This window comes from Pelodiscus sinensis, chromosome 10 (assembly GCF_049634645.1).
Source record: "Pelodiscus sinensis isolate JC-2024 chromosome 10, ASM4963464v1, whole genome shotgun sequence".
In the NCBI taxonomy this organism is placed as follows: Eukaryota; Metazoa; Chordata; order Testudines; family Trionychidae; genus Pelodiscus; species Pelodiscus sinensis.
The window spans coordinates 32188850-32201586 of record NC_134720.1 but is presented as its reverse complement, the minus strand read 5'-3'; the positions used below and the strand labels follow the sequence as shown (position 1 = coordinate 32201586).

At 40.2% G+C, this 12737-nt stretch overlaps 1 protein-coding gene across 1 annotated transcript in view; it reads right to left on the bottom strand.

The window, feature by feature from the left end:
* The window catches only part of IQCJ (IQ motif containing J), a 297921-nt gene that overhangs the window by 6944 nt on the left and 278240 nt on the right, over positions 1–12737 (bottom strand). The gene's annotated exons all lie outside the window — the stretch shown is intronic.

Here is a 12737-nt window from a genome sequence, read left to right as displayed (position 1 = left end):
TTATTCTATGATTCTCAACAGATCCCCCTCTAGACTGCCGCTTTTTGCAGACAAAGTACTGAGTCGGCAAAACTTGGTGGCCATTTTAATGCAAATTAGGCGCCAGATATTTAAATCCCTGCCTCGTTTGCAATGTCGACCTGCCTAATCTGCATCCCTCTGCCGACAGAGGGATGCAGTCTAGACATACCCCTGAAGTTCCAGCACTTGATAGCCTCTTGGCCAGACCAGTCAGGATCACCTGTCAGAGGCTCCAAGATCTACCAGTAGATCCCGATCTACTGGTTGGTGACCACTGTGTTAGAGCCTACAAGTGCACTCAGTTCTACTTTTTGTTTAGCCAATTGCTCGAACAAGTTTGTTTACAATTATGGGAAACAATGCTTTCCACTTTTTATTTATGTTACCTGAAATTAAGAAATGGAGCCAGTGTTGCAAGATATCTACATGCCATATATGCTAACCATTAATATGTCCCTTCATGCTCCAATAACCATTCCAGAAGTCATGCTTCCATGCTGATGAAGCTCATTAAAAATATGTTAATTAAATTTGTGACTGACTTCCTTGAAGGACAATTGTGTGGTGACATTTGTAAGGTGCATTTTCGTGACAGAGATTGTACTACAGTACTAATATGAGGTGAATTGAAAAAAATACTATTTCTTTCATTTATCTTTTTTGCGGTGCAAATATTTCTGATAAAAATAAAGTGAGCACTGTACACGTTGTATTCTGTGTCTTGAAAGCACTATATTTGAAAAATAGTTTTAGCAGCCCACCAGCCTGGCTGCAGAAAGCAGAGCCTGTGGTAGCCCATGGCACCAATAAGAAATCACACTGTGCATGTATTTGCACCTATAGGGTAATTGTTGGGAATGCATGACATTCAAATGTTGTTTTATAAGTTAGCTACTAATAAAATGTAACAATGCATTTTTCAAAATATCTGCAGTTATTAAAATTGTTTAAAAGACAACTCTCTCAAAATGCTCATTTGTGGCTTTTATGGTGATATATTTATCAAGCAGATAGACATCTATTAATTCACCAATTACCCCACCTCCATTCTTGCAAATATATCTCAGGTTTGAACTAAAATAAAGAAAATGATTTGCAGTAGTATTCCATTGTTTACAGCAGGCAGTCTGGTTAGGAATGGGAGCTGGTGGCAGTAGGCCATCAGCCTGGCAGGGAGCCTGGCCGGAGCAGGTGGCAGTGGATCATCAGCCCAGCAGGAAGCCTGGCCAAGGCCAGCAGCAGTGGGGCCAGCAGCCCAGCAGGAGTAGCTGTCATGGGGGCTGGAAGCAGGGGGGCCAGGTGGGCTGAAATGGAGCATTGAGGTGCAGTGGATTGGGAGGGCCAGTGGCAGGGGAGGTCCAACCTGTATTATTAGTTATCAGTGCATTTTATACTGTTATTAAACACAACATTTTAAAATGTAGTTAATTTGTTTTGCATTAATTGCTTCAGTTAACCACGATCGACAGCCCTAATAACTGCCTGTCCTGGATGTTGCTGCTACCTCTTGTTCTAACAGCATCTAGGAGTCCAACCTGATCCCTAAATGATGAACTTGAACAACAAATGATACACACATAGCTGAAGAGTCAGATATTACTCTTTCCATACCTTCAACCAGCACCACCACCTGAGATTCAATCTTATGGTACTGAGTACACTTACTGGCACCACTAATTGTGGCACTGATTACAGTAGACTTCCAATAATCCGACACCTTTTGGTCCTAGGTGGTGCCGGATTATCAGATTTGCTGGAGAATCAGGAGGTTCGGTACAGCTGCACGGCTCAACAGCTGGCCAGGATACAATCTCCCTCCCTCTCCCCACTCCTCTTCGCAGTTCCTCTGTTCTGTAACCTGATTCTCCTCCCCCTCCCTTCCCCTTTCCCCTTTGCTGAAGCAAACTGCTCTTCTCGATCCCACTCCCTCCACCCCCAACCTTATGTTCCCTCTGGTTACAGTCAGCACCTGTGCTGAGTGGCAGGCTTTTTAATCAGCTGGTCAGGAGCGCTTGGCATTTTGATGCTGGAATATCGGGAGTGCCGAACAGTTGGATGCCAGACTATCGGAGTTTTACTGTACCTTGGATTTGAGGATTTTTGCCTACTTTTAGGAGGACTGTACATAGCCTCTGAGGAACACAAGCCATGCTGTTTATAGAGTGATTGTTGGGTCCAGTCAAGAAATTTCATAGGCATGAATTTCAGAGGAAACTTTATCCTCATACAAGAAAGTCTGGTGAGAGATGCCAACAAAAGTTGAGGATCAAGTAGATTAAGAGAATATGAAACAAAGAATAAAGGACTAGAGTAAGTAGAAGACACTAATGCGGTCTATGTTGTATACATAGACAAATACACTATGTATGCATACACACACCCAGGCACACCCTCTCCCCATCCATGCATGCATGCCCTTCCCTCTCACATTTATATCAAGAGAATTTGAAGTTAATGCTTTCAGTGCTCATTATAAGGTGGGTTGCAGAGCAGGTTGCTTTCCTTGAATGTTAAGGATTCTTAATCTAATCTTATAATGTAAAATAAATTATGACTGGGCTGTGATAAAGCACAAATTATTTTCATAGCCTTCGTAACAAAAAAGCTATCAACCAATGTCATAGAGTCTGTCATATAGTAGATTAGTTACAGTAATTCACTCCTACAGCCATGTGGTTATGCGGAATAAACCAGTCAGAGGTTTATGAAGATATACAGCAACAGCAATGGCTGCATATTAGTAAATTATAAATCTCTGAACATCTATATTTTGCTTAGGGAATTCAGTGCAATTATATTTTTTCCTATACATTTGATTAGCCACAACACCACACACAGAAATATACAAGGATAGAATGCTTATTTTGGCCTTAGTCTGTGTTTTGAAATCGATTTAATATGTTGCTGTTTCTGTTACAAGTGCCTATAGTTCAAAGGGAATTATTGCTTCAATATACTGAAATTCCCCCTTCTGTCCATAGAAGCACTGCTATAGTGTACTTTTAAAATGTAGGGCTTTGATAAAAGCCTTTCATGTCAATCTCTTTTTCAGAATTGTTTCTTAATAGAAAGTAAGTTTTGCCTTGTTTTTTCTTTTTCTTTTACTTAAGACATTGTGGATCCATACACAGAACACTGTTAGATGTATGCTGGAGAGAGACTGCAGTTACACTACTCAGCCTTAATTTGAAAGGGACTAAGTAGCTGTAGATGTACAACTCAAGGAAAAATCTCATGGGTAAAAAACAAAACAAAAAACACGCACACAGAAAAAACCCTCAGTAATTCTTACTTTGGTAACCTGAATTCTTCAAATAAACTAAGTATGTCTTAGTCACAAAGAGCATGTCCACACAGCAGTGTTATTTCAAAATAAGCTACTTCTGAGGTTTTTTAATCTGAAAGAGTTTATTTAGAAATAAGCATGCAGTGTAGATATAGTCAAAGAGATGGCAAACTGTTATACTGATGGTCTCCTGTTGGTAAGATTTCATTGCTTTTACAAAATAATCTACAGTGCACTCACTAAAGTACTGTGAAACATTCTGTTTAATAATTAAAAGTAAACCACATTTATTTAACTGAATTAACAAAGCTTGACTTGTTTGATGCAATATCCTTTTACACCTAGTTGGTTTAAATATCCATAGATAGGAGCTATGATCACAGGTGATGTTCTAGCAGTTCCGCCATACAAGAGGCAGAATTCTGGGGTGAATATAGCTTCAGTTCTTGGGTGTCCACTGTTTACCAGATCAGTTTGCCAATAGAAGGGGGCCCAAAAGGGCAGTTGCCCCGGAGCTCATCAATTCAAAAGGGCCTCGCACTCCCAGCTGCTGCCACTGCCACTACAGCAGTGGTGGTCAGAGCCTCGGGCCCTTTAAATTGCTACTGAAGCGCCATACGGTCTGCTCTGTTTCGTGCAGAGGGCTGGCTGCCCTTGCCCCGCCCCTTCCAGCCACGGCTCCTCCCCTTCCATCCAAGGCCCCTCCCCTTCCAGGAGTGCAGAGCTGACCCCTCCCTGCACAGGCTGTCAGCTCCCCTGTGCCAGACATATGCTAGATGACATATTTGGGGTGAGCTGTTGCAGAGCTGAGATATGGAGATCCTCTTTCCCCTAGAATGGAGAGAGTAGGTTGAATCTGTGGAAGCTGCTGCATTGTCAGGGCAACAATAGTAGCTGTCCAGGGCATCTGCAGTGCACTCTGGAATACAAGGCAGAGGATCCATCTTCCCTTGGACTGCAGAGTGTCTACACAATTTAGTACTTGTGCTGCATGTTGGGTACAGCACTTAAGGGACTGATCCTGCAAGATACATAATGTCCTCGACTCCAGTTGTAGCTAGTTCTCAGGACCTATCAGGATCAGGCTCTAACTCATAGTTATGTGAATCTGCAGTTGATCTCTCCAGGCGCATTAAATGAGGTTTAGCTATATGTGGGGAAAACATTTTTCTTCATGCCACTGCCACCAGCATAACTCAGAGAAACAGAAGACCGTTAAACCCCCACATCATTACCCTTTCATTCTGCGTGATTTACTTTTCGCACAGTGTAACAGGAAGCAACTCACCACCATGGGGCCTCCTGCTGGTCACTCGGGGAATCAACTCAGCTTAGCCCCGGAATGCCCTCTTCTGGCTGGTGTCTCACATGCTGTTACGTCTTGTTCACCAGCTTGTATCAAAACCTCCCAGACAGAGGAGACCTCCTCCAGAGTACTGTCCTGTCACAGTGCCCACACACACTGGGGTCTTCCCCTCAGCGAACCCTCAACCCCCTTTGCTCACCTTGCCTCAGTGACCCACTGCCAGTCTTCATCTAGTCCATCTCAGGGGCAAACTGCAGTCTGAAATGGCCACTCATCATTGGCCAGGGAAAGGGACCTGCTGCCTTCTCCTGCCCTGGCTGATTCCCTGCAGCCCTAGTATCCTCAGCCCTTGAAGGCAAGGCCCCAGCCTGGGAGTTTGCCTGGACTGAGCTTTCCAACTCTGCCTGCCTTTCTGCAGTCCCGCTCTGTCTCAAGAAGTCTCTGTAGCTTCCATGGCAGCCAGGTCCCCCCTGCTTCACGGATGGAACAAGAGTGTCCTTTCCCCTCCTCTCCAGGCACTCCTATTTATACAGCCCCACCTGGGCCCTAATTAGCTGCTACTTGCCACAACTGTTGGCTCCACAGCCCCATTCCTTTCCCAGGGCTGGAGTAATCCTCGACAGGGCCAGTGAGGCGCAGACACCCCATCACACACATCTTTATTTACTTTTGTTGACATGGAGAATGACACAAGACTAGCCCATTTCTAGTCCAATGTGTTGGTTGGTTTTCATGCACTGGCACAATACTATTGTGTTTGGGTTCTGATGGCAACAAAGGGGAGCATGTAAAAAAAAAGTTGATTTTTTTCCATGCAATTTAAGAGAAAATGTCATGAAACATGTCTATTCATGTTAGATTTTGAAATATAATTATTGAAAGAAAAACCTAGATTTTGGACTAGTTAACAGCATTCCTCTTTTAAATGAAATGACCATGGTGACATTTTATACTTACTTCCTACATTAACAGCTTAAGTTATGTACAGGGCTTGCACATTGCCAGAATTGCTTATGTTTTTCTATATGTGGGCTGTAGTGTTTCAGAAGTAGGAACGGAAATGTAGTTCCTTTGTGTAACACAGTTTCATCTTTGTGCTGTTAAATTTGCATATGAAGTTGCTATTAATCACTAGAAGAATGAGGAATTTTAACAAAATCTGGAAAATCAAAAGAAAGAAGAGAGAATGTGAAAGCAACCTAAAGAATAGTTTTAAATGTAATGATTATGCATGACTGTGTAGTGTCTCATTCACATCTAATGTATGCTTCCTGGAAACAAGAAAGTGCTGTATAAATATCATCATCTAAAATGTTCAACTGTAGAGCACAAATTAGGCATTGGAAGCTAGCTGCAACACACACAAGCTCATTGAAATTCTAGTTTGAACAGAAATATGTAGACAAGGGTGGCAAGTTTATCATGAAAACCATGACTTTCAAGGGATAATACAAACTCATACCCAGAACCATAAAATGAAGCTACAGTTCTTCCATTCAAGCATATATACAGATAAGGTTTTGTTACAAAACTTACAAGCTACCAGAGAAAGTCTGGAAACAGAATAGTGGCCGGGCCCCCATGCTATTTCGAAAAATGATACGCCATTGACGTAGCTCAAGTTGAGTAGCTTATTTCAAGTTAAGCTCTGCAGTATAGATGTACCTTCAGCTGATCCAAGGCTGAGAGAGAGGAAGCTGGATCTTGGAATGTAAGATGATATTGAAGACTTACTGGGAAGTTGCAGGGAAAAGAGAAACACTGTTAGGGTAGGATTCTGGCAAAGAAAGTTGGTCCTATCTGATGTGAGAGTGGGTCTGGTACTACAAAGTGGTTGAAATTTGAGCCTGGTCTCATTTGTATTGAATCAGCTTCCCAGGAACTGATTGAGATGTGGCCAAACTATATTGGGCAATATGCTCCCAGGGCATTCTGTTGTAGATTTCTATCATTAAGATCAGAGGTGAAAGTAACTTAAAATTTCAGCAACTCCAGCAATTGCAGGATAGTTAAATTAATGGAGATTGCCTATCTCCTAATCCCTATTGGTAGGAGGATGGTGGGAAAATTCCTTGGGTCGGGGGTCACATAACACTTTTTACTTTTGGTCATGTGCCCATCTTGCCCGGAGAGGGTTATCTCCAGGGGTGTGGCTAATGGGGGTCAGGGGTGTGGCTAACAGGGGTCAGGGGTGTGGCTAGTGGGGGGATCAAAGTGCATTTAAAAAAAATTCTTTGGGTGCACACCCTAATGAAATGTGCTGTGCATGCCTATGACTATATGATTGCATAAGATCCAGCCCTGACATATGCTATGATTTGCTAATTGGACTCCTTTGCTTAGCCAAGAGATGCAATGAGTCCAGAAGCTGGTTAGCACAGAATTCCCATCAGAGGGATGCACCCTAATGGCATAAGTATGCTGATTCTTTTGAAAGAATAACAGTATGATACTCTGAATAGGGAGTGTGTCTTTTCTGGATGAGATTTACCAAACCATCTTATACGTATGCACTGCAGTATTCTTGGGTGGTGGAAAATAGAGGAGCAATTCTGAGTGTGGAGATGAAGGATAAATATTCACAACCCCACACAGGCTCGACCAATGACTGTGATATCTACTGAACCTTTCAAAGATTGTTATGGTAGATTAGATCCAAAATTCAATCTTTTTCTCATTACAGCTCTTTGCGAAACAAACATGATTTATATCTTTAAAAAGATTTCCACACTTTCCTAGTAGTTTCCCTTTCATAAGCATTCCTAGAATAAACAGACATACATGGTAATGAGAAGATGAAACTGTGAAGCAAACACTTCAATGTCTATCTTCCTATGGGCTACTAAACATCAATGAGGGGGGGGACATCTTCTCCTTTCCCAAAAAGAAAACGTACAGAACATGGCATAGTAGAGTCCTTGCTGTTAAAAATATTGGGCAGTTCTGTGTATAATCGTATTGTACATAATTTTGTAACCAGGTTTGCCCCAGGATATTAGAGAGACAAAGTAGGAAAGGGAATATTTTTTTATTGAACCAAGTTCTGATGGTGACAAGAGACAAGCTTTGTGTAGGTCAAGAGATCATCTTTTTCACCAACAGAAATTGGTCCAATAAAAGATATGACTTCACTCACCTTGTCTCTCTCTAGTCTTATTGGGCATATCACTTTATCAGGCACTTCAACTTGTGTCCTTTTTATTGCACTGTACATGGAAACATTCACTCCATGCATACCTGCTTGACAGGGAACAGAAGTGAAGAAATGTGTTTGTATGGCCATTCTGTAATATCTAGTCACACAAGGAATAATGGAATGAAATCTAATTTCTTTCCATCATCATCTCTACTTACACAGCAAAGTGGTCCTGTGCATAGCACATAGTTAAGGAGTGCTATAATTTTTTTGCTTGGAAGATAGCAGTGTTTAACCATATTGCATACACTGTTTGTGAACACTCTGCACCAGTAAGCTACATTAGAAATAAATCAATTCTGTCTTATTGTTTATATCTATCACAAATTTCCTTTTTCTATTTATCATGTGTGTCTAAAGATCTTAACAGACCAATGCAATAAACTTTAGATCTAGTCTGGAAAAAAACCAGCTTCAGAAATGTCAAACATAATGAAAAGTAAAAAAGCACAAAGGATAATATGGTACACAGATTGCTCTCTGTCCTAAAATCCAGGGACCTTCTTGATTTAATCAGGTCCAGGTTAAAAGACCAAGTCAACTCAGGCTGCATTTATGTCTGCTACTATAATGGCAATAGATGGGACTATATATGACTGGCTGATGCCAGGCATTCAAGTTGCTTGGCAAACCTCAGGAAGTGCTAACAGCTTCTGATGGATGAGTTCTTGTGGAGTACAGTGGGATCACTGAGAATTAATAAGCTGGTACAAACCATAAGGAGGGCAACAGGAAAATACTCTGTATTTTCCCTCACCAGAATCCCCATGATGGAACAAAGGCAAAGTGTTGATTCATGTGAAGCACCAGATGGTGAGATCCCCAGGTCAGAAGGCATGACAAATTATACTGGGAAGAAGGTTCTGATCATTAAGGCTATGTCTACACTGCTGGCTTTTGCCGGCAGAGAGTATGCTACTGAAGCACTCATTAGCAACTTCTCATGCTTCATTTGCATAATATCTGCCCAAGGGCTTTTGCACAAAAACTATCAATGTAGACAGGTTTGTTTTGTGCAAAACCCCTCTTTTGTGCAAGATCCTTATGTCTCAAAAAAGGAGGTATAAGGATCTTGCACAAAAGAGGTGGTTTTTTTGCGCAAAATAGACCCATCTACACTGCTTGTTTTTGTGCAAAAACCTCTTGTGCAAAAACCCTTGGGCAGAGATTATGCAAATGAAGTGCGAGAAGTTGCTAATGAGTGCTTTATTAGCATACTCCCTGCCTACAAAAGCTGGCAGTGGAGACATAGCCTACAGTACAGACTGTGGTTGTGATGCTGTTATTCTTAACCCTGCAGGAAGTATAGCACCTGGATATTTGCACCAAGCAAATGAATGACATGAACCTTCATAAACGAATAATCAAAACAAGAACACAGACTGAGAGACGGATGTATTAAGGGATGCTCATTATTGTGACCCATTTAATTGTCATTTCAGGACAATGGATTAATATGCAGGGTACTCCTCATAGTCTGAGAAAACGACAGAATATGGGGTTGTATTTTTCTTATCCAAGGAGACATAGTGTGTGCTTGTATATAACCAAATCAGCTATCGAACCATCACAATCTACCTTCAAGTGAAGCCAGTCAATATGTTGATCATACAGATTTATAGTCCTATGACAGCAGTTGAGGACAAGGTGATTGATGAGTTCTATGAATGGCTTGAAGAGACATTAAAATACTAAGGAAAGATATCACTCTTGTAATTAGGAACATGAATGCAAAAATTAGAAGTTCAGGTGTCATAAACAAGTAATTGACAACAATGATTTGGACAAGGGGGATCCAGTAGATAAAATGTATTTAGAATTGACAAGGTCCCTCACCAAAGGCTCTTAAATATAGTCAGCTGTCATGGGATGAGAGAAGTTCCTCTCATGGATTGATAACTAGTTAAAAGATAGGAAAATAAGATAGTTATAAATTAATAGTTTTCAGAATGGAGAGAGGTAAATAGTGATGCCTCCCATGGGTCTGTACTGAGACCAGTCCTATTCAGTATAATTCATAAATGATCTGGAAAAAGGGGCAAACGGTGAGATGGCAAAATCTGCAGACAATACATAATTACTCAAGATAGTTAAGTCACAGGCAGATTGCAAAGAGCTACAAAAGCATCTCTTAAAACTGGGTGATTGGACAACAAATGGCAGATGGCATTTAATGGTGATAAATGCAACATAATACACATTGGAAAATGTAATCCCAACTACATATATCAAATGATGGGGTCGAAATCAGCTGTTACCATTCAAGAAAGAGATCTTAAAATCATTGTGGATAGTTTTCAGAAAACACCTATTCAATATGCAGCAACATTCAAAAAAGGGAACAGAATGTTATGAATCATTAAAAAATTATCATATTGCCTTTATATAAATCAAAGACATGCTCATATCTTGAATACTGCATGAAGATGAGAGTACCCTTCTCAAAATTATTTAGAATTAGAAAAGTTTCAGAAAAGGGCAACAAAAATTATTAGAGGTATGGAACAGTTTCCATATGAAGACAGATTAATAAGACTAGGACTTTTCAGTTTGGAAAAGAGACGACTAAGTGGGGATAAGATTGAGTTCTATGAAATCATGACTAGTGTAAAGAAAGCAGATTAGGAAGTACTATGTACTCCTTTTAAACACAAGAACTAAGAGTCATCAAATGAAATTACTAGGCGAGTGTAAAACAAACAATAGGAAGTATTTCTTCACATAATGCATAGTCAGCTTGTGGAACTCTGTGCCAATGGGTGTTGTGAAGTCCAAGTCTATAACAGGGTTCAAAAAAGAACTAGATATGTTCATGGAAGAGAGCTCCATCTACAGCTATTAGCCAGGATGGGCAAGGATGGAGTCCCTAGCCTCCGTTTGCCAGAAGCTGTGAATGAGTGACAGGGAATGGATCACTTGAAGATTACTTTTTCTATTCATTTTCTCTGGAGCACTTAGCATTGTCCACTATTAAAAGACAGGATGGGCTAGATGGACCTTTTGTCTGACCCAGTATGGTCGTTCTTATATTTACATGAGAGAGGATGGCATTTAGCTGAATTCTGCTACTGGAATCACCTGGTTATTACAAATACCATTTTCACTCAGCATCCTAAATGTCTATATAAATGGAGGTCACTGATGGCATGACAAAGAACCAAACTGACTATATAATGATTCAGTAACTCTGGAGATTGAGTGTTCAATGGATAAATACTTTCCCAAATGCAGCCTGGGAGTCAGGCCATCAATTGTTAGCCTCAAATATAAAATGAAAACTTGAAAAGATAAAACATTTGGCAGGCCCACTAGAACGTGTCCAGAATCAATGAAAACTACACGGCTTCTGTTCAGAATGGTTCTAAGGCATTGTCACAAGTGGAAAAAAAAAGAACTTTGGAATAAAATTAAAATTATTGTGCTCAAAGCCACCAAAGCACACATTCAAAAACAAACAAACAAACAAACAAACAAACCAGCCAGGATTGGACTACAATATGGTTAAATGAGAAGTGTTTTAATTTGCAAAATTAAAAATGCAGAGTAAAATATAATGGCTTTGATAGTGAAGAACTCAGTAGAGAGTAAAAAACACCTTGACAGACTCAAAAGCAGACTAGGTAAGAAGAGAACTAATAAATAAGGGAAAAGTACACAAAATTTGAAAGTGACAGACAGTAATAATACAAAAGGTGTATTTGTAAAGGTCAGATTTTTTACCAAATGTTTTAGCACAAGCAAACATAATAAGAGACCATAATGGCTGAGTCCTCACTGAAAAAGATATCAAATGCCACTGGAGAGATTACTGTGTCCAGCTGTATGCCACATTTGAGCTACTTACCATAGAGGATGGCAGAAAGGAGAGTTTAGAGATGGAGCCATCAATCCTGAGAAAGAAAGTGGTGCAAGCTATTATGAAAATGAAACCGAAAAGCACCAGGGGAAGATAATGCACAAACAAAATTTTTAGAAGTGATTGGTGATCACAGTATTAATCATATGGAAAATTTTCAGCAATGTATAGAAAAGTAGAAATTGTCTGGGTGATTGGATGAAGGGAGTCTCTATCCTAACCAATGAAAGTAGACATAACGGAGTGTAGTAACAATTGTATTATCCCTCTGATACTGCACTTGAGCAAAGTTCTACTCTACACAATACAGGATTGCATGAAGTGAATGAGAGAAGTAACACAACAATAAGTTTGTTTCAGAGACAGATGAGGCATATGATCAAATTGCAAACATCTGTCACGTCACAGAAAAATGGAGGGAATATAATCACCCATTGATCATGGGTTTCATTGACTTATCAGATGCTTATGAGCCTATCAGATACCACCTGATGTGACTATCTTTGGTAGATCTTGGCGGACATGGGGATTCCAAAGCATTTAACTGAACTCACTGCTAGTTTCTACTGTCAACAGTAGCCCATGGTTCCAACAGCAGCAGGTGACAGCAAATGATATTTCACAGGACAGAGTGTGAAACAAGGGTATTATGACTCCCAGGCCTGTACTCAGAAGTTGTTTGGAACATTTTGGTAAAATGGATGGAGCTGAGATTTTCATATGCAAACTCCTCTTAGCAGACTTCAAATACACTAATAACATGATGCTTTTAGCTACAATCATGAATGCAATGCAACAAAACTTGAAGTTAAAACAATCAATGAGGAATTCCAGAATATCCAGGAATGAGGTAAAAAACAAAATACATGCACACTGACACGATTAACAAAAACAGAATTCCATCAGACATCATGATTAATAGTCAAATTTTAGAGGCAGTAGATGAATTCAGTTATTTGTAATTATGCACATCCAACCAAAGGAGGCTATTCCTCAGAAATTAGAAGATTAGGACTAGCTGACATATCTATGGGATCTATTGTGAAACTTGAAAAAAACCTACAAACCACAG